Consider the following 5101-nt stretch of genomic DNA (forward strand, 5'->3'; position numbering starts at 1 on the left):
TCACTGTTTCTCTATGTATGTTTCCATTGTTTTCTGAAAAATTGTTCACCAGGATAATAAACATAACAGTTCCAAACTACAAATACATAGAAAAAAATGTTCAACTTCTTTTCAGGTTTTCAAATTTACTGCAAAGGAAAGGACTCCTGTATACTATAAAAATGATATTTTCAACATATATTACTTTTTTTCAGCATATAATACTTATTACTTATTTTTAGCATATATTATTTATTCTCAGCATATATTACTTAATGTTTTTGGCATTTTTTCCTTGAACATTTGATTCTCTTTCCCTGAAAATGTTTGTTTACACTCTGAAAGTATGTCCAGGAGTTCTGGGCAGTATAATCTTCCTTCTTTGTACTTTCCTGCTTTTTCTCCCTTAAAGGATATTATAGAATGAAGACATCTTTGAGTTAAGTATTTTCTGGAGTGACTACTTTCTAATAAGACTAATAGACTAATAAAATAATCTATTGCAACTATATCTTTTCAAAAGTTCTCATCATAATTCTTTTAAAGGTGCCAGGAAAATCAAATAACCAAATCTGATGTAGAATATATCAAATAAATAAATAAATATGTAGAGCATATTTAGAGAGAGAGAGCAGGGGGAGGAGAAGAGGGAGAGGGACAAGTAGACTCTGTGCTGACCATGGAGCCTGATGTGGGGCTTGATCCCATGACCTCAAGATCATGACCTGAGGCAAAACCAAGAGTTGGCCACTTAACTAACTGAGCCATCCAGGTGCCCTGAACATCTAGCAATTTTTGTTTTCTTTAATGAATAATAATTAACATCTTCAACTGTTGATGTGCTTTAATGCTAGGATTGTGATATCATGGCAAGAGGATCCTACAAATTGTCACTCTTTTAGTTTGTACTGCCAGTCTTTGAGAACTCAGCAATTTCTATATGCATAAACTCCAGTTTGGAAAAATTATGCAAATGAGAAATTATTCCCCAAATTTGTTATTTTACTGAACTTGAATAGGTTAGTCCCCAATCAGTATCATCCCTTGAGGTCATAAGTAATGCCATAGTGTTTACTAGGCATATGCAATTATTTAGGTAAAAGTGTGGTTGAACTCTACCAGCATGGAATTTCTAAATCCTGCAGTTTCTGGTTTATCTTCTGTATGTGGAAAATAATGGCAGCACACAGTGAATTAAGGCTCCTCCTCCAGCTTCTCTCTTTCTTTCTCACTCATATTTGCCCTTGCTTACCTTTCTTCTTGCTGGCGTGTTCTTAGGATCCATTACGTCTGTCAGTGACATCAAGTCTGCTGCTGTGGGAACCAGTAGAACTTTGTGATGCTCAAGATGGGATTGACGGGAGTAGTGCAGGCTAGGGAGCTGGAGAAGAGTCTGAGATTGCAAGCGGATGAGACCAAGCAGGGGTGGGAGACATCAGAGATGTACACACAAACAGGAAGTCTACAGAAGTAGTAGGAAGGAGAGAAAATAGAGTACAAAAATTCACAGCAAAGTAGTCAACAGAAATATACATTTTTGCATTTCAGGTGTGATTGATGAAGGGGAAAAGTTTATTTTTTAGAAAAAAAGAAAAATCACCTGTAATTTCCAAAGTCTAGAAAGCAGAGAGTATCTCTACCTCCTATGATGTTAAGCCTTTTGTTATTAGCTAAGAAGTGTTACTATTAAGTCTGTCAGTGGAGAGAAAATAAAACTGTCTTTTACTAATGTAATATTTGGGAAATAAAGAACAACTGAATATAAGAAAGTTTCCCCCCTGAGATCTAATTATTTAGCCAAAAACTTGATCGATTTCTTTGGCTCAGGCTGGCAGCCATATTTTAGCAGCAGTCACTTCTCAATGACCTTACTTGGGATAATTGCTAAACCCAATATCAGTTTTCAGGCCTTATTTTATTTGACCTGTCAGCCACATTTGACCCAGTAGATCACTGCCTTCATCTTGAAACGACCCTTCACTCGGCTGCCAGCATACTCTGCTTTCCTGGCTTTCCTTCTTGTCTTTTTCAAGTCTCCTCTGCTAGTTACTCCCAATTTCCACAATCTCTTAAAGTTGGAACTTCCCTGGATGATCATTCCTTAAGCTTCTTTGTGTGTTGTGTGTCTCAATCATATCTGGTATCATGGCTTTAGCTTTAAATACTATCAATCTTTCTTATACCATACACAAAAATAAACTCAAAATAGATTGACCTAAAAGTGAGACCTGAAACTGTAAAATTCCTAGAAGAAAACAGGCAGTAATTTCTTTGACATGGCCATGTAAAATTAAACTACTGGGAATAACCAAAATAAAAAGCTTCTGCACAGCAAAGGAAACCATCAACAAAACAAAAAGGAAACTTACTGAATCAGAGAGGATGTTTGGAAGTGACATATCCAAAAAGGGATTATTTTCCAAAATATATAAAGAATTTGTATAACTCAATACCAAAAGAACAAATAATTCGATTAAAAAATAGGCAGAGGAACTGAATAGAGACTTTTTCCAAAGAAGACATACAAATGGCTAACAGACACAAAAAAAGATACTCAACATCATTCATATCAGTGAAATGCAAATCAAAACTACAATGAGATACTTTAAACCTGTCAGAATGGCTAAAATAAAAAACACAAGAAATAACAAGTGTTGGTGAGGATGTGGGGAAAAAAAGGAACCCTAGTACACTGTTAGTAGGAATGTGAATTGGTGCAGTCACTGTGGAAAACAATATATTATATTAATATATTAATTATATGTTAATATATTAATATATTAATTATATAATATATAATTATATAATATATTATATTTCATCAAAAAATAAAACTGCCATATGATCCAGTAATACACTACTGAGTATTTACTCAGAGAAAAAGAAAACACCTATTAAAAAAGATACATGCATTTTATTATATTATTTATGATAGCCAAGATATGGAAGCAACCCAAGTGTCCATCAAAAGATGAATGGAGGGCAGTCCCGGTGGCCCAGCGGTTTAGCGCTGCCTTCCGCATGGGGTGTGATCTTGGAGACCCGGGATCGAGTCCCACGTTGGGCTCCCTGCATGGAGCCTGCTTCTCCCTCTGCCTGTGTCTCTGCCTCTCTCTCTCTGTGTCTGTCATGAATAAATAAATAAAATCTTAAAAAAAAGATGAATGAATAAAGAAGATATGATATATATACAATGAAATATTACTCAGCCATACAAGGAATGAAATCTTGCCATTCACAACAACATGGATGGACCTAGTGATGAGTATAATAAGTGAAATAAGTCAGACTGAGAAAGATAAATACCATACGGTTTCACTCATACATAGAATTTAAGAAACAAAACAAATGAATAAACGAAGAAAAAAAAGATGAAAAACCAGACTCTTAGATACAGAGAACAAACTGGTGGTTGTCACAGGGAAGGTAGGTGGGGAGGGGGGGGATGCATGAAATAGGTGAAGGAGATTAAAGGCTACACTTATCTTGAGGAGCACTGAGAAATACATAGTATCGTACACCTGAAACTAATATAATACTGTATGTCAATTATACTTTGTTTAAATACATACCAGGGAACGTAAAGACTGCTAACTCTGGGAAACGAACTAGGGGTGGTAGAAGGGGAGGAGGGCGGGGGGTGGGAGTGAATGGGTGACGGGCACTGGGGGTTATTCTGTATGTTAGTAAATTGAACACCAATAAAAAATAAATTAAAAAAAAATAGATAAATACATACCAGGTATCACTCTCTCTCCCCTTGGACTTTAGACTTGTCTATCCAATAGCCAACTTCATATCTTTGCATGGATGTCTAAGAGGTTTCTCAAACTTAAGGAGTCTGAAAACACATCCCTAATATCCCCCCTAAGACTGTTTGTCTCACAACACATCCCACCTTGATTTATGGCAAATCCTTCTTCCATTTCTCATGTCAAACGCCATGAAATATTCTTAACTCTTCCATATCACCCATCTAAATACCAGAGAATCCCATTGATCTTATGATAAAAATCCATCTGGAATTTAACCATTTCGTACCTCTACCATCCGCACCACCCTGGTCCCAGCTACCACTGTGTCTTGCCTGGAGAGCTGTAGCAGTCTGTAACTGCCTTGCCTGCTTCTGGCTTACCTGTTCATCAATGGTCAGTTCTGTCCTTTAAAATGGAAGTCATGTCATGTCATGACTGTTTAAAACTTCCCAGTAACTTTCACTTTCACTGAGGGAAAACCAAATCTGTCCCTGACCCATCTTGACCTTTTCGCCTTACTGCTAGCTCTTCCTGATTCTGCCTTAGGCACATGGACCTCCTTACTGTGCTGTGGGCGCACTAGACATGCCTCTGACTCGGAACTTGTATGTTGGCTAGTTCCTCAAACACGTGGCTTGCTCCTTCATTTTCCTGAGGTTATTATTCAACTTTTACCTAGGGTGAGGGCTTCCTTGGGCACCCTATTTAAAATTGTTGCCCTCTCCATCGTCTCCCCTCCTCCCTGCACACACTGCATTTCCTTCCTTAATTTTCTCTTATCACTTCCTAACTTACTCTGTACTTTGTTTTTCTATCTCCTTACATTGGAATATAAATTCCATAAGGGCGAAGTCCTTTATTTTGTCCATTGCTGTATGCCTAATACTTAGAACAGTGCCTGGCACATAGTAGGGGTTCAATTAATGTTTTTGGAATGAATTGAAAATAATAAATGGTGATTGGTCAAAATAAATGAGATGACCTCATGATCTATCATTCCTTGATGGGATGAGGAGGGACATGTGTGTATGGTGGGGGGAGGAGTTTCAAAGAACTGTGCTTGGCATTACAGAGGGAGATCACATAACAGGGATCTCCCCTCTCTACTTGGTGGGTCCCATTCCCTGCTCCTGAGTCAAATCAGAACTACTCTTGAGCACACTTTTTACTAGTGCTGAGGCTATTTTAAAATTCCATTAAAACCATTTAAAGTACAAAAACAAGGCTGTACTACTTTAATTCTGACCTTAGTAGACTCTCAGTTTTATAACTGTTTAGAGAAAATGTGGAAAGGTTGACTATATTTGCTGGCCCCAATCTTTTCATTACTCATCTCTATAAAAGAGGCTTTTAGGGACATATTAAAA

The sequence above is a fragment of the Canis lupus genome, chromosome 1 (assembly GCF_011100685.1).
Source record: "Canis lupus familiaris isolate Mischka breed German Shepherd chromosome 1, alternate assembly UU_Cfam_GSD_1.0, whole genome shotgun sequence".
NCBI lineage: Eukaryota > Metazoa > Chordata > Mammalia > Carnivora > Canidae > Canis > Canis lupus.